Consider the following 26,637-nt stretch of genomic DNA (forward strand, 5'->3'; position numbering starts at 1 on the left):
AGGGAGCTGTAAGAGTTGTGTAAAAGAAGTATGCAAAGAATTGGAGAAAATGAACACACAAAAAAGGACAAAATAAAAGTAAGAAGCTAGAAGGGACAAGCAAAGAAATTTTAGGTCTCATATGATGGATATTAGGGAGTCACTACAGACTTCCTAAGAGAGCAATAAGAATGAAAATGGTGCCTGAGGAATGTGATGTGTGATCTAAAATTCTACACCTGGAAAGAACTTTGCTATGACAGAGTTCAATTCTCTCATCTAGGAGGAAATGAAGGCCTGCAGAATTGCCCCAGGTCAAATAAAATTTCCTTCTTCTTCCTATAAACAGAATGATTTGGTTTACATGTTGGACATTTTAAACAAGAGAATTGCGCATTGTTTTAAAAATCAGATTACTTGGTGCCTGGCACAGTGTCTTACACTAAATAGGCACTTGATGTTTATTGACTTAATTTCAAAACTCATAAAAATGAAAAATTCAGTATCACAGAAATTTAAATTTATATGCCATACCATTTATAGTATCTTAGAAGAATTTTTTATTCACTTAATTTGCCGAAATGGTGCAATTCTAGAAACCATGCTATTAATTCATAAATTAGTGAAAATAAATCTTTTAAATACACAATATAAAAACAAAAAAATATAAAGCTAATATAAACTGAAGGGGAAACTGAATGGTCTGGATTTTTTTAAGGCATTTCTCCAAGGAATTTCTATAACCCTATGATTTTCAAGAGACTAAATACTAATGTTTTTCTCTTACCTATTTATGCAAACTATTCTTCAAGGTCTACTTCAAGACTTATATTCTCCAAAGTGTTTCTTCCAACTAATAACAGATCTCTCCCTTCTCTGAGCTTTTGTAGTACTTAGTGACCCATCAAGTCTGGCTCCTTGGTTCTTTAGTGATATTGGATGTGCTCTTTTTATTCTGGCAAGAAGGTGGCTCACTCCTTAACAGCAGGGATCAAGTCTCTCTTGTACTCCCAACAATGAGCAGCCCAATGCTAAAAATGTTAAGTGGCATTCAAATATTTCTTGGAGTTATTACAAACAACTATTCACCTTCAATCAGTAAAACAATCACCTTAGCAAAACAAACAAATGTAAGGGAAAAAAAGATTTTTTTAAAATTACTATTTCTTCCTCCTAAAAAAACAAAACAAAACCAGCAATTAGTCTTTAAAAATTATTTTCCCCTAGAAAGAAAAAAAAGCTACTTGAAGGGTACTTACTATGTGGCACTAAGGAAAGTGGCAAGCTCACATTAGCCATTCCAAATGTTTTGAGTAATAATTCTACTTTTGAAGAGAGCACACAGGCACATGCATACACACACACACACACACACACACACACACACACACGTACGTGCACACAGGCAGGCCTAATGCTCTCCTTTAGGCTACTGGTAAACACTCACTGTGGCTTCTGCCTCCTCCATATATATGTCTACCAAACAGTTAATCCCACGGGACAGATGCCTCAGTCTTTTCTAAAACAAGCCGACCACGAGGACAGTGAAATAAGTTGTCCAAGTTAAATATCTTGGAGTCACTTCTTTTTTGGATCTTCTAAACCTTTTCTGTGCCTTGAGTGCCCTGAGCACTCTGGTCAAGGCTATGGATGACTTCTCAGAAAGTTTGTCTGCCCACATTCATTTTTGAAGGAAGGTTAAATTTCAGTGAAAGGTTTATGAATAAAAGATGGACTGTCTTTCCCACCCAAATTCAAAGATTCCCCTGGGGTCTGCTGAGTCCTCAAGTTAGGCACCCTGGATCTCCCTTACTTTACAAATAATAAACTGGAAAATATGTGTTAGCAGTTTGTACAAGTTGCCAAAAATACACAGGGAAGTTAGTGGTAAAACTAATACTTTTTCTCCAATCAACATTTGCTGTATTAATCACTTACTAAACTTAACATCTACAGAACAGACATGCTGAGTAATGAAAAAAGGTCCTCTTCTCGAATAGTTTAAGAGATAAAATGACTTCCACCCCCCCCCCCATTACACACACACTCACTGCATGTGACAATGAAATAACTTCACAATCGGCTGAAAGCAGAAGTCTGCTTTATGCAGGTGATTTTCATGTTTCTATGGATTTGGTTTGTGGCTGCCGAGCCCCTAAACCAGAGAGGCTTGCATCAGGAATTTACAGAACCTCCTGGAGCCAGATTATTAGGAAATCAGTCAGGACACACTTCTTAAATATGAGGTAGGCACTCTGCTTGGCAAAAGACAGACCCACACCCAAGGAACTCCCTCCTTTAATGCAGGGTACATAGAATAAAAAAGAAAGAAGACACCAGAATTGAGAAGACCTGGAGGCCAGGTCTTCCAGCTGGCGATCACCAGGTTCAAGAGTAGTACAATGGGCAATGGAAGGTGGAAGAAGACTCCAAATGGGGGAGGGTGGGGCTTAGATTAAGAAGCGCTCCAATGGGGATCACCTGGGTGGCGCAGTGGATAGAGCACCTGTCCTGGAATCAGGAAGACCAGAGTTCAGAAACGGCCTCAGACACTTAATAATTGCCTAGCTTTGTGACCTAGGGGCAAGTCACTTAACCCCACTGTCTTAAATAAATAAAAATTTAAAAGAAAAAAGGGCTCCGAAGCCCCCCCCCCCACAGAGGATTACTACTCTCTACTAGAGATCACAGGAAGCCCCCAGATTTACTGAATAACAGCCTAACATAGCTGGATCTATAGTTGGAAAAATACATCATCAAGTGGAGTGGGCAAAGACTGGTGGTGGCAGGTAGAGCAGTCGGCCCAGCCCAGGACAGACCAGGGATGAGGAGCTTCTCCTGCCTTCTGGTGGGAGCAGCATTAGAGTAGGCCTAAAATCCAACTGGGAATCTGGGTGGCAAGGAGGTGCTGAGAGAGAGCTGGGGGACTTAAGGGAAATCTGGAGAAAATTATTCAATGAACATCCAACCAGCTCCTAGGAGGCGTCTGGCACCGCATGGAGGCAAAAAGCGGCACAAGCCAGCCCCTGCCCTCATGGAGTTCCTAGACCCAGACCATTCTGACTAAGGTGGGAGAGTCCCAGATTCAAGTGAGGAAGGATCTTTGAGGGAACTTCCAAGAACACTTAGCCCAAGAGCCTGGAGAGATGAAGGGAACTGCCCGCAGTCAAAGAGAGCCCACCCAGCAGGGTTGGGGCTCCGAGCCTCTCCTCTCTAAACCCCACATATCCCCTCAGCTCCATGGGGCTCATGATTCATGGGAGGGGCTTTGTAAACCTGAGAAGGGTTCTATTAAATACTTAGTAGAATTTATTCATTTAGATAGTTCAAATTAACTTCTAGTTTCGCTTTTCTGTTTTTAATGTTAACTTCATTTTGAAATTCTCTTGAAAACTGCAATCTATCTCATCTAGGTCTCCATACTATACACTGATTGTCTTAAAATTATTTTATGACCTATTAAAGTCATGCTTTTTATTGAAAACAATGATTACAACCAGAAGTCTCAAACACAAGGCCTACAGCATACAGCTGAACCAGATTACAATGTTATTCAGAAATATTTAACAAAAGAAAAATCTCTCTAATATATGGTTTTCTCCATTAATATGCAGATTGCAGGGATCCTCTAGTTGACTGGCCCTCATGTCTCTAAGTTGACACTACTGCTTTCTACCTTGCAGCATTTGAACTTTTAGAAGGAGTTTAGGCAGCAAGCAACCAACACAGCTTTGTTTCAAATTTATCTGGATATCTTTTAAGTTTTGGAGGGGGCAAATCAAAGAAAATTTACATGGGAAAAAACCTCTCTACATAAAAGTTAAATTCCTGAGATCCTCTGTCTTAACTCCTTTCAGAGGGGCCTCCTGACTCATTAAAGGCCTGAGACCCTCTGCTTAACTCCAATCAGAGGGCCTCCAGACTCATTTCTGTTGTAACTCCTTTGCTCCCTTGTTATTAATTTGTCATCTGAGAACAGTAATATTGGTATGCTATCATTAACAAAGATAAAAGCAAGGCAATATTGCAGATGAAAAAGGTATTGAAATATATCATAGCAAAAGGTCTGGTTCTAGTTCTGCCAAGAATTAGCTAGGTAAACTTAGTCAACGATCATTTATTTGACAAAACACCACCTCTTTTGACTTTGTTTCTTAGTCTATAAAATGAAGGAGATAGTCCATCTGCTTAAGATCCCTTCCAGTTTTAAAATTCTCTCCATTTGAGACAGTAACAATCCAGTACAATTAGTAGCAAGAAAAGAAAAATGGAGAAGAGTCATGAGAAATAGAATGGTTAATTCTAAAAGGGCAAAAATAATTTCTTTTAAGCTAAGTATCACTACTATACATAAGCACCTTCTCTTTACCCAGTCTCACTTTGGGCCCGTGTCCAAGAATTTGTGGAGGGCTCTGAGGAGCCTCCCTCAGTTCTTCACACTATCCCTCGACCTCGCACCATTAGGCTTCCTTCATACGCACAGGCCCAAAGACTACACACAGCAGAGCTATGCAGGACCTGCCACCCACCCCGGACTACAGCCCGTTTCTAGTCCTGATTTGTCCAGGCATCACTGGGGAAACGATCCATATGGGACTTAGACCTGGCCGAGGCTGCAGTCTTCCTCAGCAGCCACAGCTACCCAAGACTCAGAAGAGAAAGATCTTGGAGATCCTTCCCTTGTTCAACATTTGTGTATTAGTACAGAAAAAACAAACAGGGAGCTTTGGGGAAAGAATAGTGCTGTGGTCTGCAGTGTCCCAGAAGCACTGGGACTGCAATCAGCTTACAGGGCAAGCCAGGTTATACAGATGCAACTATTTGAATCTTTCTGATTTTAAAACTAGTTAGGTAATTCTGTCCTGTTGCAGAATAGACGACAGTTTGGATGATAGATAAGAAACTGGGGAGACTGGGATGGTCTGTGACCAGGGTCACAGCAAACTTGAGTATTTAAACTTTTTTTTTCCCCTTTTGGGTCTGGGTTGTACCTCGAGGAAGCCTTTCCCTTCCCCTTTAGCCCTCTATTAACCTAATCTATGTCTCCTTTTCATTGACAAATTCCTAGAAAGGTTTTAATAGTTGTCAGCACCATATATTCACAATCCATTTACTTCTGAGTCTACTATTCTATCCTCAAAACTTATCAACGACTACATTTCTTGGTCTTTCCCCAGCCTACATATGCTTTTCTTCTACAGATCCAGTGATCCTGCTCTCCTCTGGTTCTCTTCCTTGTTGGCCCAGTACTATATAATTAATCGATAGCGGGTAGTGTCTCCTTTGATGGATCATCACCCATCTCCTGTCTCCAAGTGCTGGGGGTCCCCAAGGCTCTGGTCTGGGCCATTCACTTCGAGTTCATTTCTCAATTATGCTGATCCTACTGGCTCCTACGGGTTCATTCTTCTTTCTACATAAATTACTCCAAAGTCTCTATATCTAGCAGCAATCTTTTGCCAGAAAGTTAGACCTTAATATTCAACTTTCTTTAATCCAACATCCCTCACGAGCAGCTCAAAACCAGTGTTAGAAACTGAGCTCATCTCTCCTTCAAAAACAAAACAAAAACGCCTCACCCTTTCTCTAAATTTCCATCTCTGTTGAGGATTAGGTATTACTACCATTTTCCTCATAACCTCAAAGCCATTCTGACCCTTCTCTCTCTGTAAGTCCAGAAGCCTAAATGTCAAATCCTAGTTGACTCATTTTTGTCCCTTTTACTATCCACTCATAAATGTCACTATGGTAGTTGAGGCTATCACCTCTTACTAGATAATAGCTTCTCTATTCAATCATCTACACATCTGGCAAAAAATAATATTCCTAAAACTGATGTCTAATGTCAACACTCCTTTCTCTGCTTAACAATCTTTTGTAGATCCTTATATCCTCTTGAATAAACTCCCAAGTCTACCATTTAAGGATATCCACACTTAGGCAGTCTCTACTGAATCACTATTCCTTGATTTGATATTGCTTTGCGTACCTCCATTTTATGCCTGGAATATAATTGGTCTCCACCTCTGCCTCTCAGAATAGTCCTTCAAAGTTTAAGGTCAAATGCCATTCTTTCCTAGAAAACCCTTCTTTGCTGCTCATTTCTGGTTGTTCCAAGTGTTCACATCTCCTCAGATTACCTTGTATTTATTTGTCTATTTGTAGTTTGTTGAGCACTCCTCCCACCCTGCAAAACTAAGGGCAAAACCCCCTTTTCCCTCTACTAGTAACCTACTCCTAATAAATATTTGTTGAATTAAATCAGATGTACTCCAATTGTTAAGGGCTTTGCATAGGGAACTATTTAGGGAGAACTGCCTGTGAAGCATGTAAAGTCAGTGAAAGCTATTATATACCTTTTCTGTCAAGAAAAACTTGGCCCTCCTTTATCAGAGATGGAGAGGCTGAGATTTTCTACAACTTCTTTCTTAAGCTGAGATTCCACAGAAAATCCTTTGGGGTTAGGAGAGGGGAAAGAGCAGGCTCCTTCACTGTTGAGGGCAGCCCAGGACAACCCAGGACACCATTGAAGCAAGAGGCACTAACATTCAAAAACACTGCCCAGGAAAAAGGGTTGGAAACTCACCGGTTTCTTCCCCCTCTTTTCCCTAACTTGGGCTGTAACTATGACAAGTTCATCGTCGTTGTGAAGGGGAATGACTGATTAGGCCCTTGCCAGGTGATAAGCCCTGGGCTGTGTCCTAAGGATACAAAGACAAGAGCCACTGAGCCCCTGCTCTGGGAGAAGGTGAGTCCCTCAGGGATCTGGCCTGGACCTACTCCTCTTCTTCCTCTGTTGTGACTTCACCTGGTGATCTCATTGGCTTTCATGGATTGAAGACCAGAGATTTCCTGCTCATTCAAATGGTATAAGAAATCATGTTCACGGTGGGTTGGGTGGGAACTAGGAACGGGGGTAGTAGTTATCCATGAAGTGGGGAAGAGAGAAGGCACACTGGCAGGATGTTAGGGCAGGAAGGAAATTCCACGGCACCAATGCCTGTAGTCCACTGGAGTCTTTAGTCTAGTCTAGGAACCACACCACCAGTGTAAACAGAAAATGTACTCCAAATTTCCACCAGTAAACTTATTTTTATTTTCAACACATTTGTAAATTGGAGATCAAAGGTCCATATGGGTCCTCCATTGACTTCTCCAAAAAATTTAGACTTTAAATATCAAAGAATACCTACCTAATTTCTGCCTGTCCTTGCTTTCTAATCCCTTTGATATGTATTCTTTGCTCCTGTCAGTGGAAAAAGTTTAAGAACGACCATTTTCTTGCCTTCCCTAAATCATTCCTTTATTTTTTATCAAGAAACTCACTACCCTTTATCAATTAATTATATAGTATAATGTAATATATACAATTATTTTCAAAAAGCGTATCTTTCTATATTCCTAACTTTAAAACATTTGAAAAAGAAGGATCTCTTGAAAAACTAGTCTCTACATATGACAAATACCAAAAATTAAAAAAAAAACCAACAAGCAAATTGGAAGCTTCTCTGACTGCTAAGAATAGGCTTCCTTGTTTGCACGAACATTACAGCATTGGGTTTATAAGTAACTTAAAATTCAAGTAAAGGAAATCTTAGGTTTTTCAGATATGTCAGAAAGAAAATGTGATTTATGGGGATGGGAAAGCACCACAACTAATACAAGATATTTCCAACAAGACACTAACATAAAAATAGCCAAAGGATAATGAACTACACTAAGACACAATGGACAGTCAAGATGCTGGTAGCTAAGTGTCACCAGTGGATAGAGTGCTGGGTTTGGAATCAGAAAGACTCATCTTTATGAGTTCAAATCTGGCCTCAGACACTAGATGTGTGACCCTGTACAAGTAAAAGTCACTTAAACTCTCTTTGCATCTGGAGAAGGAAATGATAGGGACACTAGGGGCAAGTGACCATTTTATCTTAGAATTTTTGATTAAAAACAAGATTAAGAAAAAAAGATGGTCTCCTTGGACAAGTGTTCTAAATTTGGGGAAGAGTAGATTTCAAAGTGTTCAGCAAAAAGATAAGATTCATTCCCATGCATTAAATGCCACGGGGGAAATAAGCTAAGAAAGAAAAGAAAGTTTCTTAATAGTGAAACTCAACTAAATAATTCTAATAGGAAGAATTGATCACCTCATCTCAAGTTTTAAAAGTATAATTTTAAAGGTACTAAATTTAAAAGAATAATTTTAAAGGCACTAAAACTCAATAGCAATAGAATAGCAAAGAAAGTTAAATTATCACCACCCTCCTCCAAAAAAAAAAAAAAAGAGAGAGGAAGGACAGTATTTGAAGTCATATGTTAAGGGAAAGAGGAATAAAGAATGAAAAGGGCCTTTCCTGATATAGATAGAGGCAGCTAGGTGGCACAGAAAAATCCAAATGGGGTCACAAAGTGTCAAACATGACTGAAAATGACTGAACAACAACAAAAGAAGACACAGTGAGAGAGTTGACAGTCTGGGGTTAGAAGCCTCACTTTCCCAATCTAGACTCAGATTAGTTGTGTGACCCTAGAAAGCTGCTTCACTCTGTTTGTTAGGTTTCCTCCCAGTAAAATGAGTTAAAGAAGGAAATGGAAAAACCACTCCAATATCTTTGCCCCTAAGAAAACCCTGAATGGGCACACAAAGAAGTAGATCCAACTGAACAACAACAGTACACATGAGATGCTAATAATGGAGAGAAGGCAGGACTCCACAATTGTTCTCCACCAAGGAGAATGATCCTTGGGAGGGAAAGAACAAATTTACAAAAAAAAGGCTAAAGAGTACCAACTCAAGATAAATAGAGAGATGGAGCACCAAGCTAAACTTGAGTTCTAATCACCAGGCCTTAATTAAATTACATCAGGAGTGGGGGTGGGGAGATGGTATTTAAGATTGCAGACCTGCTGTTAACTTTTGAAGATTATGGAGAATAAATGAGGGGCTTTAAGATGGTCATATTTCCACCTAAAATGAGATTTCAAATATATAGTACAATTTTTCTTTTGTCAACTCTTGTGATTTCACCCATGTCCACGGCATTGAAATTCCTACTAAGATTCTCCTATTTTTTGGGTAAGTGAAAGTGTCAGAAAGTTATAAGAGGAGAGGCAGAGCAGGACTGGAACTTGGGTCTTTCTTTCTGAGCCCAATGGAGCTCTATCCACAATGCCATTCCTTGTCTCCATACAAAATTTATTTTAAACAGATTTTCAGCAGTGTTTTTAAAATTTCCTTCAGGTGAAGCTGTTCTATTCACGGACATCAGAACTACTATCCTGCATCTTCATCACATACCTAGTCATTCTCTTTTCCAGATCTTCCTAACAATGTCATCAGGGCAGCATTTTTTGAAATCTTAGAGATGGTCAAAATTCAAGTGATCACCCTTCCCCACAATTCTAGGTACTGAAGTGTCATTTTATATACAAGCTCTCTAAATATGACAGTATGAAAAAGATTATAGATCAAACTTTTTTTTTAAAAGTCAGATTTTCCAGGGCACAGAACCTATACTTGGTCCAACAATATATTTAAGCCCAAAGAACACTGTCCTTGAAAAAGAAATTCTGGATGGATAAAGTTCCAGATATTAAATAAACAAATGATTTTTTCCCGTCACTTATCACTATGATACTATTACTTTCATTAATCACAGGAATTTTTAAAATTCTTCACCTTAGACTGGATAACATGTTTCCAAATAATACTTAAATTTGTCACATCCTGATAGTACTGGTCCACCTTCAAAGTCTTCTGTCCAACTTCGAAAGGTCTCATCTTCTATTTATATTGAACATTCAATCTGAAACACAAATCACCATGTTCAAATTTCCTTTCAGATGAAATGGTTTCAGAATCATACTCTTCAGTTATTGCTTTAGCTTATCATCTAATAATAATAATAAAAAACTTATTTTCTAATGTATATCATTATTTCATGACTTACATATCCTTTATTCCTATCTTGCTTAAAAATGTTATAAAGGAAAAAACACAATTTCACTATATTTTCTCTCTATTTGAATTCATAGAAACTTAAATGTCCAAGTGACTCATTTGCAAGATTTTTATACTTCAACACACATTTTTACATTCTTAAAGATGTAAAAATGGTCATTTTTGGATGTCACGAAACAAGAAGTCCTTACTGTGGCCTCAATCTCCCTTCAAGTCCTTTCCTTTGAAGTTAAATACAGCACTTGACAAGTCTCAAATAGTAACAAATGTCCACTATTATTTCTAGTTACCATTAAACTTCGATAGTTATATGGGAACCTGCTCTAGAGAATTCAAAACTTATGTGTAATTAATGACTACCAACAAATTCCATGTAATTACATAATCTTCCAACCTAGTCTCATCTCTCATTTCCCTATTTCTTCTGGATTTGCTGATGTCTCATCTCATCTGCAAAGTAAAATGTTGCCACCCACCATCATTTTTGTTATTAATACATCTTCCAGGACTGATCAGCAATTCTCAATATTTTATAGAAAAAAAGATAACAATCATTGAATTTCATCCATTCTTTCTTCTCTTTTGCTTCCTATGATGTACAGCCATTTCTGGGGACTGCTAAGCACTGGGCTTATTGCTGTGTGAATGGATTAGAGCAGAGACTTCTTTTTCCCATTTAACCAGGAACTGAATGCCAACTGCAGAATACATTTCCAACTTTTAAAAATAACTGTCTTTGTAAAAATAGCTGGGAACAATTCATCTGAGCGTAGACATGGAGCAAATAAGAGAAGGGAATAGCACGGTCATGTCGACCCCCACTACAGGCTAGTTCCAAAGGAACTGCTGCAACACACACAGGAAGCTCCAAAGGGACCAACGAGAGCAGCCTCATGTCGAAGATTCTATGCTTGCTGAGGGGCAGCTTCTCAGTCATTTGTTTCTGTCAACTTTTTATGAGCTTGGCCAAGTTCAATTCACTCAACTTAAAGACTAAAGATGTAAGGTGATTTTTTTTGTTAAAAAAAAAAAAAGGTTGGCTATCTTAACCTAGGGACAGCTAGGCAGCGCAGTGAATAGAGCACCGGCCCTAGAGTCAGGAGGATCCAAGTTCAAATCTGGCCTCAGACACTTAATAATTACCTAGCTGTGTGGCCTTGAGCAATCCACTTAACCCCATCTGCCTGGCAAAAACCTTTAAAAAAAAAGAGAGAGGCAGTTTTTTTCAAATATCAAATAGTCAAATATTAACAACAGTTTAATAAAACTTATCTAAAAAAAGGGAGTCACTTCACTAAAAGCTATGTTAAGTCCTACCCCCAAATCACCTTTGTGACACAGCGGTAACCCCAGTTCTCCAAGGCAAAAGAAGACATGCATACAGAACTCTCTGCCAAATAGTCCCTGCTCTCAGGGAGCTCATATTTGAATGGTAGAGCCAATGCAGACTAAGAAATTGTGACAGCCAATTCAGATGGGGAAGGTTCCATGGTCCTTAGGGAAAGGTGGCAAAGCAGACAGCAAGGTATCCTCTCCTCTTATAAAATGAGTTTCTTGATAATGAATACTGAAGGGTCTTCCGTGACTGTGACTACTAGTGGCCAAGGTGCATTTCCATTCAGGCTACCTACCCAGGGGCCGGGAGCAGGACCAGTAGTCTGCTTGCCGCTGCCACACCAGGCTAACTGTCCTTTAGTGACAGATGGCCAGCGGGGAAGGTGTGCTCTTCTCCACTCAATGACTGATGGGTGAAGAGTGAAACAGGCCCTGAGGTCTGGAGACCACTGTTACTCCCAGATGTCTGAGAGCAGAGCCATCTCCATCAGAAGGTAAAGGAGAAGTCGAAGCACAGCCTCGGACGGCTAGTCTGAGGAACACTGGGTCTGTCCTGTGAGACCTGCCACAGCTCCACTTGGAAAATCACAATCAAGTTTTTTTGGCTAGAGCAATTAATGAGGATCATCTATAAAGGAATGATCTTATGATCTGTGCTGGTAAGAGAGTTCTGATAAAATCAACAAATTCTTGAAGAAAAAAAGATGAGTTCAAGACCCACTCCTAATATTGTTACCTAAGTCTCAACCTCACTGAGCTTTAGTTTCCCAACTCCAAATTGGTGACCTTGCACTATACATATACTTGTATTTTATGTACTAAACTACAAATATAAACACAACTCATCTTTGTATAGTACTTCATTACTACTTCAGCAGAAAAGTAAAACTGTTTAAATTCAATTAACTAAGCTTTACATTTAAAAATAATTTAGGTGTTAAATTCATGTAAAATTTACCCATTCATATAAAAAAATCAACCTGTTCAATTAATAAGATTTTAAAATAGGTTTGACAGTCACATTTTTAAGAACCTTATAAATAGTATTTGCCCTCTAAACTTTGCATCTTCATCAACTGTTATCAATCCTACTTTCATATTTGGCAAACTCTTTGATATCTTTGGAAAACATCTAAAGCAATAATTTGCTGGCCAAGAGTTTAAATTTATATGGCATATTTTATCAAAATATGTCTATACTCCAATAATATTTCAGCTGCCAGAAACAAACCTTGGTAGTACAGTTAAAAAAAAAAAGGCAGAAGTTATGGCTTTGAATACCATTTGAGAGACCTACTTTTTTGTGACCCTGGTCAAATCACCCATCATCTCGGGGCCTAAGCCTCTGTAAAATAAGATTCCTAAATTCCTCTTTTACAACATGATTAATATGGAAATATGTTAATCATGATTATACATAAATAACCTATATCAGATTGTTTGTGGCCATGGGGAAGAGAGGTCTATAGAAAAATGTGGAATTCAAAACCTTGCAAAAGGATTTAGGATGAAAACTATCTTTATATGTAATTGGAAAAAAAATGAAATTTTACAAAAAGTTCCCTAACTCTAAATCCTGTGAGGCTAAAATACTAACCTATGTGATAAACTGCTTCACCCTCAACAGGAGGCAATGCAGTATAACAAAAAGAACCACTATCCTTGGTAGGAAGGGAGAAAATGAATTTTAGAACCGGTTACATCAGTTAGCTGTGCAAATCTGGGCTAGTAACTTTATGTCTTTGGATTTTCTGTACTTGTGAAAAGTTTTGTAAATCTTAAAACACCACATCTATAAGGTAGCTAAATTAGGAGGATATGAATGCAAATCCAACCTCAGGCATTTACTAGTTGTTGTGACCCTGGGCAAGTCACTTAACTATCTTCAAAACAAACAAAAAACACCACATACATGTGAGCCTTTCATGTGAACTCAAAAACATTTTACAGTTGCTGGATCCTAAAGTGGGTTTTAGGGAAAGTCATCGTGGCAGAGAACTGCCTCCAAAGAAAAGACAAGGGACATAGGAGAACAGAACATCAAGTAAGGAAGACAGTAAAAGAATGGCAAAATGGAAAAAAAGCCTCTGTATAGCGGGAACCGGAAAGAGTCATTCAATCGGTACTGTATGGCTGTGTCTGATCATCAGAAAGATTTTGATTTCAGGTTATGATTTAAGCGCATGCTCTGGAAGAAGAAGCAAAGACGGAGTCGGCTGCAAGTAACAGGCAGGGAGACTCACTCAGGGAACACTGGGGAAGGAACAGGGGGGAGAGGTCAAGGAGCCTGCAGTTTAAATGGCTTCCAAGGACGGTTTTTATGTGAAAGCAAGGGCTGAAACTGGAGGCAAAAACAAAAAATAAACAAATGATGTATTCCTTAGGGTTTAGAATAAGTTGCCATGCCTGAGAGAAAAATGTTAAAACTGACGAAAACAGATGTGTTAGGTATTTCAAGGGAATTAAGTAAGCTATGAATTTGTAACTCATCAACCTGCAGACAATTTTGGAGCTAGAAAGGAGGTCGGTCATTAAGTACAAAGCTCTTCCTTTTACAGATAAGACACTTCAGTGACATGCTCCAAATTACATGTCTAGGAAGTGGGGGTGGGGAGCTAGGACATGAACCCAAAGCTGGCTAAATCCAATGCTCTTGGAGAAGTCCAACTGCCCTCTGTAGGAATGCTCCATTTGCCGTTCCTTTGGTGGGGGGCAGTGACTGACCAGAGGGGCTTCATGGGGTGTACCTTGTTTAGGATCCCTGGAAAGCTTTGTCAATGCTTCTCATCTCAATTTAACTGAGGTGGTTATTTAAATAAATAGATCAAAATCAAAAAAATATCTAAGAAAGACTGACACATATTTCTTCTGTTTCATCTAGAAGTCTTGTTTCAAGCTACAAGGAGTGATTTTCCTTTTTCTCATTTCTCATTACATTGTTTGATCTTTTCCTTATCATTTTAACTTTTAGCTTCTTGAGTACTTTTCTCTCTCAACTAGATCATAAACTTTGAAAAAACTCAATTGCTTGAGAACAGTGACTGAGCTTTTTTTCCATCTTTATTTTCTTAGCAACTATCCACAAACAAAATGACTGCTGGATTTATAAAGTAAAACTTTTCAACCTTTTTCCATACTTATTTCAAAACGTAATTCAATCCAAATTCAACAAACATCGTTAAGCACCCACTCTGTAGGAATCACAAGCCTATGTGCTGCCTACCACTGGGAAATATAACCTGAAAACAGATAAAGTAAATGAAAGTTCATCTGAGGAAGAGCACATTGGCTAGGGAGATCAGGGAAGAATCTCCTGGGGCAGGCAACAGCTGAGTTCTAGCAGGAGGGAAATTAAGTATATTCCAAGAGATTTGGGTCAGAGTGCATTGAGCACGGGTAACAGCTTCAACAAAGGTGCAAGGTAGGAGAGGGAATGCTGGGGTCAGGCAACGGAAAGCAGAAGAGCCTGACTAGAAGAGTGTAGATAGGGAGGAATACTGTCACAGAGCTGTTGGAACCAACACGCAAATGCCTCTGAATGGCCGTGCTGAGGAATTTATCTAGAGGAAATAGGGAGTCATCAAAAATTACTCTACTAATTTGGAGCAAAGCAATATAGAAAAAAAAGGAAAAAAAATACGTGGATTCTTCAGCAATTCCAGAGAATATACCTTGACTATTTCTAAGATTTTATGCCCAAATTATTTTATTTCTTTATTTTTCGAATATAAATCACAAAATTCATTTCAGAAATAAGACTCCTTAAAGAGATTGATTAAGATGACAAAAACAGAATATGATCAATGTTGGTGAGGATGTGGGAACATTAGGACACGACTGCACAGTAAATGGACTTGTGACCTCATTCAACCTTTCTGGAGGGCAATCTGGAACTATGCTCAAAGAGGAATCAAACTGTGCACACCTTTTGATCCAGCAATACAAATACAAGGTCTATATCCCCAAAAGCTCATCAAAAAACCAGGAAAAGTCCCACATGTTCCAAAATATTCATAATAGTTCTTTTTGTAGTAGCAAGGAATGGGAGATTGAGGGGGATGCCCATCAACTGAGGAATGGCTGAACCAGCTATGGCATCTGAATGCTACGTAGGACCACTGTTCTATGAAAAACCATACATGGCCAGACTCTAAGAGAAGCATGGAATAACGTATTACAGGATCTGATGCTGAGCGAAAGGAGTAGAACCAAGAGAACATTGAACACATCAACACCAACACTGTGATAGTCAACTACGATGGAATCAACTCCCCCACCAGTTCAATGAACAAGGACAGTCCCGAGAGACCTGCTATGGACAATGTCATCCACATCCAGAGGGGAAAAACTAAGGAGTCTGAATGCAAAGCAAAGCATACCATATTCACTTTTTAAAACTTATTTTGTGCTTTCCTTTAGTTCTAATTCCTACTTCACAACATGACTAATATAGAAATGTAGACTGTACATGTACAACTTTTACCAAATTGTATGCTGCTATGGAGAGGGGAGAGGGAAAGGAGGGTAATAGAAAACTGTGGAACTCATAAACTTGCAAATGTTGAATGCTGAAAACTATCTTTGCATGTAATTGGAAAAATAAATATATATATTTTTTAGGTTTTTGCACGGCAAATGGGTTAAGTGGCTTGCCCAAGGCCACACAGCTGGGTAATTATTAAATGTCTAAAGCCGGATTTGAACTCAGGTCCTCTTGACTCCAGGGCCTGTGTGCTATCCACTCTACCACCTAGCAGCCCCTAAAATAAATTTTTTTTTAAATCAGCATAAGGAAATATTAGTTAATTCCTTCTCTAAGGTTCTGTTTCAAACAAATATAGCTGAAAAGTATGATTATAAATCCTAATATGGAAGAAAGTGTGCTTGCTTGACTTAGTCTGGGATCTGAGTTCAATTTCTAGATTTCCCACTTACTCTGTGTGTGACAAACTCTGAGTCCTATAAAATAAAGGGGTAAGTTTAAGCAAAAGTCTCATCCAGATGTAGAACTAAGAATCTGTAATCTCATGCTCTCTGAAATACATGTAAATCTGTACTGGGATGAGAAATATACATTTACAAAATGTTTTCCTTGACAAATTTAATTCAGCAAATGTTAAACACCTCTTTTTTTTTTAAAGAAAGAGTACAAAGCTACAGATGCTGCAAGAGAGACATAAAAGTTTACTTAAAATTCAATCCTTGTCTTCATGGAGTTTATACATCAAAAGACTGCCTAGATGTAGAAACAAGAAGAAAATAAGCCATCTTTCCTATCACTCTTGGGAGTGAGAATAATTAGTTGTTTATCTTAGATAATGGTAAGACAAGTTAAGGTACCACATAGTTTTTAGAGATATCATTCTCCTAAAGTCTGGTATTCTTTAAAATTGAGGGTTTTTCCTTGATTTTTTTTCTCTTATCAACATTCAAAAAAAAAAAAAGAGTGGGAAAAAATGACCTAAGATAGACTAGTTAGGTGTCAAACGCAAGGAGTGGCTAAGTGTGGGCTGTGTGCTCACCCACAAGCACACTAACGGGACCCCCAGTGGTGGAGTGGCAGGGGTCTGGAGAACACGGGTCTCAGCATCAGGCAAGAGCAAGACTGAATTCCAAATGAGAACCTGGCTGGGCGAAGGGTCCCAAGACCCACTTGAGTCTGGAGCAAGAATTCTCTTGGGCCTCTTTTTTGTATCCTCAGTGCTTATTATTAACACAGAGTCTGGTATATAGTGGGTGCTAAATAAATGTTTATTGACTGACTTCTAAGTCTACAGAATCAACAAAGCAAGAACTCAAACCCTGATCTGTAGCTTGCTCAGTTCTGCCTTGTAAATGTTCACACTGAATGTGTTAACAATTTGCTTAAAACAACAGCGCCCCAGCACAGTCCTAAAAAAAAAAAAGCACCGAAGAAGTGGGCATGAGGGGTGCTGCAATCTGCACTCCTGGAAATCAGACATGAAAACATGGGCGTTTGAATAAATGAGTCAGTGAAGAAAAAGTTCTCTTTTTCTGTAATTTTTCTAACCCCACTTTTAGTGGTTAATACAGTTTCTCTCTTCCACATCTCCAGAGTTAAGGGCAAAGCACTCTCTGCTATCTGGAAAATCTAATATAATTTTTTGGCCCTCCTTCATACCAGAGAAAATGTCTGAAATTTTTATCTTCTTTTATAGGATACTCATAGTACCTTAAAATTTGGGTTAAGCATTTGGCATTAGGCTCTGTGTCATCTGCTGGTCTTTTAACTCCCATTCAATTTCTTATGATACGCAGAAATCATGATGGGGAAAGTCAAGATGTGGAAGGAAAAACTAATTGTGGAGCATCGTTTGACTATTGAACATTTTCAAATTCTTTTCAGAGTAGCAAACTGTTACTGAGAAACTGATTAGAAATGTCTTCTAATTTTACATTTTAAATCAACAGATCACAAATTAACCTATCACGGTTCATTTGCTTATCCCAGGATAAACACCACAATTTAACATGGAAATCTTAATAATTACTTTATAAAAGCCCACAAAGTTGGAAGGAAAGAAAAATGAGAGGGAAAGAATGCATGCTGGAAATTATCCTACCAAAACACATCTAAGTTTCATATAAGGAACTAGCAAACACTACTAAAGCAGGCGATAATTGGAGAAATTTTCAAACTCAAGTTTGGGCTACACAAATAAAATGAAAATCATAAAATCACCTAAATTAATTTACAAATTTAGAAATATGCTACATTATTATCAAGGTGACATATTTTTGAATTAGACAAAATAACAAAACCCATAAGAAAAATAAGACTTAGAATCTCAAAGAAAATAATGAGAAGGGGCAGCTAGGTGGCGCAATGGATAAAGCACAGGCCCTGGAATCAGGAGTACCTGGGTTCAAATCCGGTCTCAGACACTTAATAATTACCTAGCTGTGTGGCCTTGGGCAAGCCACTTAACCCCATTTGCCTTGCAAAAACCTAAAAAAAAAATAATGAGAAAAAGTATAAAGAGGGCAATGCAACTCAAACTATGCCACAAAGCAGCAGTCTTTAAAACAATTTAAAACTGGTTAAAAAAAAAGATAAATAGAATAGACCATATACAAATGATAACAGTGTTTGATAAACTTTAGTATATAAATTACTGGGAAAAGGACTGCTTGTTGACTAGAACTGGTAGGAAAATTGGAAAGCAGTTTGGCAAAAATTAGACTGAGAGGACCATCTTGCATCATATACCACAATAAGCACAAAATGAATAACTGCCTGTATTTTAAAGAGAACAAGATCAAGTAATCTCTTAATATGACAAGGAGAAAAAATTTTTTAATAAGTTTTTGTTCTTTTGTTTTTATATTACCTATTTCCCAATAGGTCCCTTTCCCTGCTCTCTCTCATTGAGTCATCTCCCATAACAAGAATTAAAAAAAAAAAGGAGTGAAAAACAGTCTGGGAAAACCAACACATCAAAAGAAGTCTGACATCATAGGTAATGTTGCACCATGATAGCTTTGCAAAAAAATAAAATAAAATAAAAAAGAGAGACATGGGATGGGGAGCTCAAAGGGAGAAGAGGTACCTTCTTACATCCTTTCTGTGGGGTCAAATTTGGTCCTTAAAATTTCCTAGCAGTTGTTCTGCTATTGTTCTTTTCACTTAAATTGCTGTAGTCCTGCTGTTTTGCTAGTTGTGTTTACTTCCCTTAGCAGCAAACTCACAAAACTCTTTCCAGGTTTCTCTATATTCCTCAATTCTTACAGGATACTAATATTCTATTACATGTAACACAAGGTGGTTAGTCATTCTAAGGGGGAAGATTCTTAGCCAAAGGATAACGTTCATAAAACCATTTTAGCTACATCAAATTAAAAGTTTTTTCCACAAATAAAATCAACAAAGAAAAAAGTTATGAGAGATTTGGCCAAGGTCATATTTGCATCAAATATGAATCAAAGTCTGATATCCAAAATACAGAGGGAAAAGCATGCTCCAGGTATTTGGGTGAGAAGACACTATAATTATCTGTTAGTCTGATGGTTCATTAAATGTGGGAGGAAGAAAAGTGAGTAAGGGGGGGGAAGAGCATCTATCCATGTGCCCTGCAGCTGCTCTTTTATGATTCTCATTTTACAAATAAGGAAACTGAGGCAGACAATGGAAAAGCAACTAGCTCACAGTCTCATGGGTGCCTGAGGTCCATCATTCTCTCCACCATGTACCGAGTCAGAGAAAGACAAACAAGAATGGGGGGGGGGGGGCAGAGATGGAGACAGTGACAGAGAGTGAGACGCATGCACACACACACTCTTAACATTAGTAGACAGACAAATGAATATTAAAATAACTAAAAATTTTATTTTGTGTAAGTGGGCAAAAATGCAAAAGATGGAAAGTCAATTTTGGAAGGATTGTGGGAAAACAGGAAAACAATGCACTGCTGATGCTCAACATAATCCCAGATTCTAATTAAAGGGAAATGACTCCACTGGGCATACCATTCAGGAATCCCACTAAAGGACATATATCCTAAGGAAGTCAGAGATAGTAACAAGAGGTCCAGTAGGACCCCAAATGTCCAGGGGAGCCTTCTTCTAGTGACCAAAGAACTAGAAAAAAGAGGCTATCTTTGACTGAGGAATGGTGTGTGTAATATAAATATAAAATTCCTCCTTCGAGAGGAAGCTTTTCCCAGGTCCCCTTAACTCTAGTTGCTCCATCTCCAGTTGGTCATTCATAGCACTTGCTCAGAGAGAGGAGCGTGAATGAGGTGTCCACCAGGACTGTGAGTTCCTTGAAAGGAGTTTTTCTTTGCATGGCCAGCACACAATGCATGCTATTTAGTAGTAAGAAACAATAGATGAGGAAGTCATAGAGAAACATGAGAAGATCTGGAACTGAACTACAGTGAATGAAGCAGAACCAAGGACCCACACTTCGGGCCCCCTCCATCTCCGGTCCTCCACGGCTCCTTCCCATCTCTTGCTAGGCTCTTCCTCCCTTCCCGCCCGGCAGCTCCCAGCGCCCCTCAGACAGCTGGCCTCGCAGGCACCTCTCCTTCCCCCCCACAGGCTTCCTCCCTCCTCTCCTTTCCTGGCCTGTGGTGTCATGCTTCCAGGCCTATTTCCAGCATCTCCCATGAAAACAGGATCAGCTCTTTTTGTCCAGTATCCAACATACAGTAAATGCTTAAATATAAATGTTTGTTGACTGACTACTAAATGTACAAAATTGCAACAATGTAAATGAACAGATCACTAAAAGCAAGTTGAAATTGGAGTAAGAGAAAACCTATGAAGGTCCCAGAGAAAAGATAATGAAACTGAGCTCTTCCCTCAGGGCAGAGAGTAAGGGACTAGTAGGATGGAAAATTGTCTGTGGAGTCAGACATATTTGTTTATCAGATGTTTTTGCTTAATTGGTTTTCTTTGTCACAAGGGTGGGTTTTAGCTAAGGGTGAGAAATGATTATGAAATGATGACAAAATGTCTTTTTTTTTAAATAAATGAAGAAAGGAAGAGATATCCTACTATGACTAAGTGGGAAATTGGGTGGAATACTCTGCCAAAGCACAGTAAGGATAACCTCGCTATGTTAGAATATTAATCTCTAGTCTTATATTATTTCCACCTCTAGCACTGACATTTCTGAAATGAAGATGAAACCCTCTTTTTTATTAACATGTAATTAATAAACTTATTTGACTTTTCCTATAAAGTCAAAGAGGCGTTTATCAGCAATTTTTACTTCAATGGAATTCATTAGTGAGATTTGAGTATCCCACCAAATGACATTAACCTTTTCAAATCCTATCAAAATAACACTGACCGTCCCAGTCAAACTGAGGATTATGGGGTCATCTTTAATGAACTTCCAGGACCATTTTCTGAAAGCCTACCACTTTCATTGCATTCATGAATCTAGAGCATAGGATCAAACACTTGGAAATGGAAGAGACATTTGGGTTCATCTAATCCAAACCCCCCATTTTACAGATGAGAAAACTAAGGCCAAGGGAGGGGAGAGGACTGTCTTGCCCCAGGTGTGAGTGAGACACCCCCACACCCACACAGTAAGTTACACAGCCCGGGTGCTCATCCTCCAAATCTAGAATCTTTCTACTCGCTTCATGATTTCTTGGGATAAGTAGCATACACAACATACAAAAAAATTAATTCTCTTCCAGGTCAAAAGAAAACTATCTCACTCTTCCATTCTCCCTCCCTCCACAAACAGGACCCTGACATGACCAGCTCCAGGCCTTCTGCTGAGATGGAGGACCCCAGCCCTGACCATCTGGCCTGATCCTGCAGGCCTGGGCAAGTTAACTCCCTCTGAGCCCTCCAAAGCACATCAAGTGATTAGTATATGGCAGTGGACAAAATGAAAGGCAAAAACACAGACTCTGCCCCAGAGGAGCTCACATTCTAATGGAGAAACACCATAAAATTAACTAGCTAAGTACAAGACCTGTAAGAGTAGAAAGATAAGAAGCAGAGAGGGAAAGAAAGTCATTAGCAACTGGGGGAAATGGAAGAGACCTCCTGGAGGTAAGGAAGATTTATTAAGCTAGTGCAGAAAGCTCTGTGGGGCAGCTGGCACTGTGTGGGCATGGGAAACGGTGTGTCTAGTGTGAGGCACCACAAGCAGGTCAAAGTTGCTGGAATGTAGGGTGTGTGAAGAGGACAGATTATGAAGAGCCTGAAATGCCAGAGGGATTTCTATTGGATCCTTTAGATGCCAGGAAGCCAGGAAAGTGCACTTAGCAAGAGGGGCACCTGCTTTAGAAACTGGCCCTGAAGGCTGAGTGGGAGATGGAGGAGAGTGATCTGAGGCACTTCAAGAGTCCAGGCAAGAGGTCTGAATGAGGCTCTTTACCAGAGTTGGATTGTGCCAGTGGAAAGAAGGGGACTGAGATGTTTTTAAAGGCAGAATTGCCATTGGGGGGAGTGGGGAGTAAGAAGTATAGGGTAACAACGTGGTCAGGAGACTAGGGGTTAGGAAGGGGGGGGGGGTTTGATCTTTTCCTTTGGGCTGGGGTGGATTTGTTGAGTTTGAGATGCCTATAGGACCTCCAATTCAAGGTATGTAAAAGACAATTAGACAGATTAGAGTGGAGAGAGAATCAGGTCTGGAGTTGGGAAGACCTGAGTTCAAATGCTACCTCCCAACCCTTACAAGCTTTGAGATCCTGAGCAGGTCACTTAATCCTGTTTGTCTCAGTTTCCTCATCTATAAAATAAAATTGGATAAGGAAATGACAAATCACTTCAAGTTCTTTGGGAAGAAAACCCAATGGGGTCATGAAGAGTTGGACATGAGTGAAATGATCCAATCAACAAAAAAGGCGATTGGTGATGTGTGACTAGAGCTCAGAAGAAACAAGGACTGGAACAGTCTGCACAGGGATGCCACCTGAGTGGAGAAGAGGACCCAGGGCAGGGAGGAGCAAATGGCACCCTTGTTCAGTGGAAACTAGGCAAGGAAAGCAGTTGGGCAGACCAGAGAATCAGGGGCAAGCCAGATTATGAAAACCTGATGAGGGGGGAGAATTTGAAGAACAAGGTCAACAGTTTCAAGCATGCTGCTGCTGCTGGCTACATATAGAGACAGAAGCTGTGGGTCAGTTCATTTCCAGTTCATAAAACTAATTTTACCACAGAAAACTTGTTAGAGCAAGAAAGTGCCCGATGGAACCTTAGAATGTTTCTCTTGACCATGGTCGGGAGAGGGGAGTACGAGAGAGAGAGAGAGAGAGAGAGAGAGAGTTAGTTAGTTATCAGGGTAAGTTCACAGCAAAACCGAGGAAATTAACCCTATTTTCATTTTTTTAAATAACATATTAAGTATTTCTCATACAGGTTTACACTTCATATTAAATATTTCAAAGAGTAAAATATTTCTATGATAAAAAAAATTTCTCCCGGTAGCACCTATGCACACTGTACAGAAGAAGACTTTAGGAAAAATTGCTCTAGGAAATAAAATCGAAAAAGTTATGTTCTTAAAGCCAGAATATAGCAATCAGCACTGAAATACAATGTAACCATGTATATAAACATTTGACTGCCATCTATGCACATTTTCTGACAGGCACAGGAGACAAGAAGATAAAATGTCTTCAAAGAACTTATAACTGGGGGAGTGGGAGGGGCAGTGGGAGGAGAGGAATGCAAATACACAAATAAATATGATCTATTAAAGGAGAAATTATGGAAAAGTCCTACAGATCCTGTCTTCAGATGCCAGGAAATGGGTAAATTTCAAAGAGGAGGACCCTCAAATGAAAGAAAGAATTTTATTTGTGAAGATGTATAAGACACAGGGGCAGAAGAATATAGAGATGTTGTGTGTGTATATATACATCCTGCTACAAAATATGAAAACACTGGATTAGACTTTAAAACCAATTCTCACTCTGACAGCATTGTTGTTTATTACAATTAAGATTTCAGAGTACCTTAAATCGATATCTTTGTTGAAACTTTTAAAAGAAAAAGGAAGGTAATATAACACATATAAAGTCAGCCCCACAGTCTGAGGAATGTTCTTTAAAAATAGATTTAATTTCAGAAATGAAATTGCCTTTCATATGAACTGTCCCGGGCTGGTTTAAAAGTAATCTCTGGTTTTTAAGGTCATTGTTTAAGAAGGATGTTTTAAAAAAAACCTTTCAACTTTTGAATGTAATCCACATAATTAATGCCACTCATCAATTTAGTTTTTAAAATTCTTTAGCACTGTGCTAAATAATGTGGAAGATACAGAAGTTTCCCAAGACATATAAAAGAAGCTATGCAGTCAAATGTTAAATTGTGTGGTACAAGTTATAAATGTTACTGATATTTAATTACATGACAGCAGTGAAGAATTTTTAGTATTAAGGAAAATTTTGTGGAAAAGGTAGAAATTAAGCAATGAGTAGGATTTGAGTCCTCCACCTCCTCTCCTTCCCCCTATCCAATAGTCTATGAATGGGCCAGGAAGCCAAGAAAAAGCAGAGTATTTACAAGTAAAAAAGAACAGTATTAACAAAACTATAAAGGTGTTTGTGAGACAAGGAGTAACCAGAGCCTAATTAAAAAATCAGGAAATGTGATGGTTGGGAAGAGGAGTATTCAGAATTTGAAATGGGGTGGGGTATAAGGGAGTCAAGAGAAAAATTACTCAATCAATTAATAAACATTTATTAATTATTCTATCAGGCACTGTGCTAAGGGCTGGAAATACAAAGAAAGTAAAAGTCCCTGCCCTTGAGAAGCTCACAGCTTGATGGAGAAAGGCAACAACGCTATCAGCAATGGACAAACAAGCTCTCTATAGGCTAACCAGAAAACAATCCAGAGGAAAGACACTAGGTAGAAGGTGGGATTGTAGCTAGGCCTTGAAAACGAAGATGATCCCTAAAGGGGGTGGTGGGTGGGGAGGGGAGACTGGGTGGGATCATGGAGAGTTTTCAGAGTCAAGCAGGGAGCTCTAGATATAATGTATTTATATCACATTGAAAGGTTCTCTTATTCTGTTCTTTACCCCCACCTCTTTCCTGTTTGGCAATTCAAAGTCAGAAAGGCAAAGAAATCCATGTCAACCAAATCTAAGGGACAAGTTCTTTTGGGAGTTGTTCTGACTGGGAGGTTAATCTGGTTATCAAATTCAAGAAAACATCCTTATACTATTTAGAACCAAGCTATTGTTAATATCACAGGTAAATAAACATTTAATTTTGGAAACCATAAGTAACGATTTCCAAATTTGCCAAAATCTTTATGTTATTTAATGCAAATCTGGCTAGGATTGTTCAACAGGATAAGACATTATTTAACAGAAAGGTCCCCCAAATCTTAGGAACTAGAGTATTCAGAATTAAATTCTTAGAAAGTTTTAAAATAATTTTCTACTTACACTCAAAAATTAATAGCAGTTTTCTAAAGAAATAACAAGGAAAAATAGAAAAGAAAGTTTTATTCAAATAACTACAAAATATAGAAAATATCTGAGTCAATTCAATATTTCTTTGGGTACATGACAAAATGGTTCTAACACCAATAAAAATGATTTTTAAAAAGGGGTCAGTCCGTGTTCATGGTTAGGCCTTGCCAAAATAAGGAAAAGACAGCAGTATGTTAATGCCATACCAAATTACCAAGGGAACACTTTACAGAACCAAACAAAATAACCCAGAATTCATAGAGACTAAAGATGTAAGTGAAAGAATAAAAAAATTAGAAAGAGAAGAAACAGCACTTTCAGACCTCAAAATATGTTCTAAAGCAATCATAAAATAATCATAACAACCATTTGGCACAGGTTAAAAAATCAAAAGTGGCTTGCATCATCTCTGGAACCAAAATAGGTCCCAGAACCTCTGCCACTAATCTGAGTTCCAATGCCTCTCTGAGTTGTTTTTAATCTACCTTTTTTTTTTTTTGGTAAAGAGAGCATGTCCTACTGGACACAGTGCAAGACTTGGGAGTCAGGAAGACCTGAGCTCAAATCCTGCTCCAGATAAATACAAGCTGTATGTATGACCCTGAGGGAGTTAGACCAACATCTTACACACAGATCACAGTAAACACAAAACAGAAAAGTGACTAGAATATTAAAGTTCATCCAATTAAAAAACAAAATCAGAAAAGAACCAGATCGTGGCACTTTGCACAACTATCCTAGGGGGTGCATTCTTAACCAAAAGGGAAAGAGGCAATCACCAAAGATAAACTAGATAATTTTGATAATACGAAACTGAAAAGGTTTTGAATGTACAAAATGTATACACATGAGATAAGGGAAGTGAATTGACTGTAGAAATAAATCTGTCTAGAAGAGTTTGATATCCAAATATACAGACAACTAACAAATTCCCCAACAGCTATTTAACAGCAATAATAAAGGGTGTAGGTGGTGCCTACTCTTTGCCAAGCACCTGTTCTGCTGAGTTCTTTACAATTATCTCCTTGGATCCTCACAACCATCCTGGAAGAGAGGTGCTACCATTACTCCCATTAGACAAATGAGGAAAATGGGGGGGGGGGGAGGAATATGAAGTCTTCCCCCTCTCCCAGGGAATTCAATCACAAAAGTTAAGGTTCTCTTTACACTAAGTGCTTAGAGCTTCAGTTTTAGAAACATAGTCAAGATCTGGGCAGAAAGAAAATATCCATAGTGGTATATGAGTACTGGAAAATGTTATTATATGTATATGAACAATTATGCTAAGCAAATTGTGGTACATGAATGTAGCAGAATATTACTATGTGAATATGAACAATTATGCTAAATACAGAAGCAGTATGAGAGAACTCAGATGCACTAATGCAAAGAAAAGAAGTAGAATCAAACAATACAAAACAAATCCTGTTTAAATGGAGAGAACAAC

At 38.6% G+C, this 26,637-nt stretch overlaps 1 protein-coding gene across 4 annotated transcripts in view; it reads right to left on the reverse strand.

Annotated features, from left to right (window-relative positions):
• Window positions 1-26,637, reverse strand: part of ATP2B1 (ATPase plasma membrane Ca2+ transporting 1) — a 115,260-nt gene that overhangs the window by 83,369 nt on the left and 5,254 nt on the right. The window contains exons 1-2 of one of the 4 annotated variants that reach the window (XM_074226561.1): window positions 11,081-20,242; window positions 9,656-9,782 (exon numbers count right to left, since the gene is read on the reverse strand). The exons of 2 other annotated variants lie outside the window; for them this stretch is intronic. The gene's annotated coding sequence lies outside the window, so the exon portion shown is untranslated. Of the gene's footprint in view, window positions 1-9,655; window positions 9,783-11,080; window positions 20,243-26,637 lie in introns of those variants that run through there. One more of the 4 variants, XM_074226564.1, reaches the window with a different exon arrangement.

The sequence above is a fragment of the Macrotis lagotis genome, chromosome 2, assembly GCF_037893015.1.
Source record: "Macrotis lagotis isolate mMagLag1 chromosome 2, bilby.v1.9.chrom.fasta, whole genome shotgun sequence".
NCBI classification, from domain to species: Eukaryota; Metazoa; Chordata; class Mammalia; order Peramelemorphia; family Peramelidae; genus Macrotis; species Macrotis lagotis.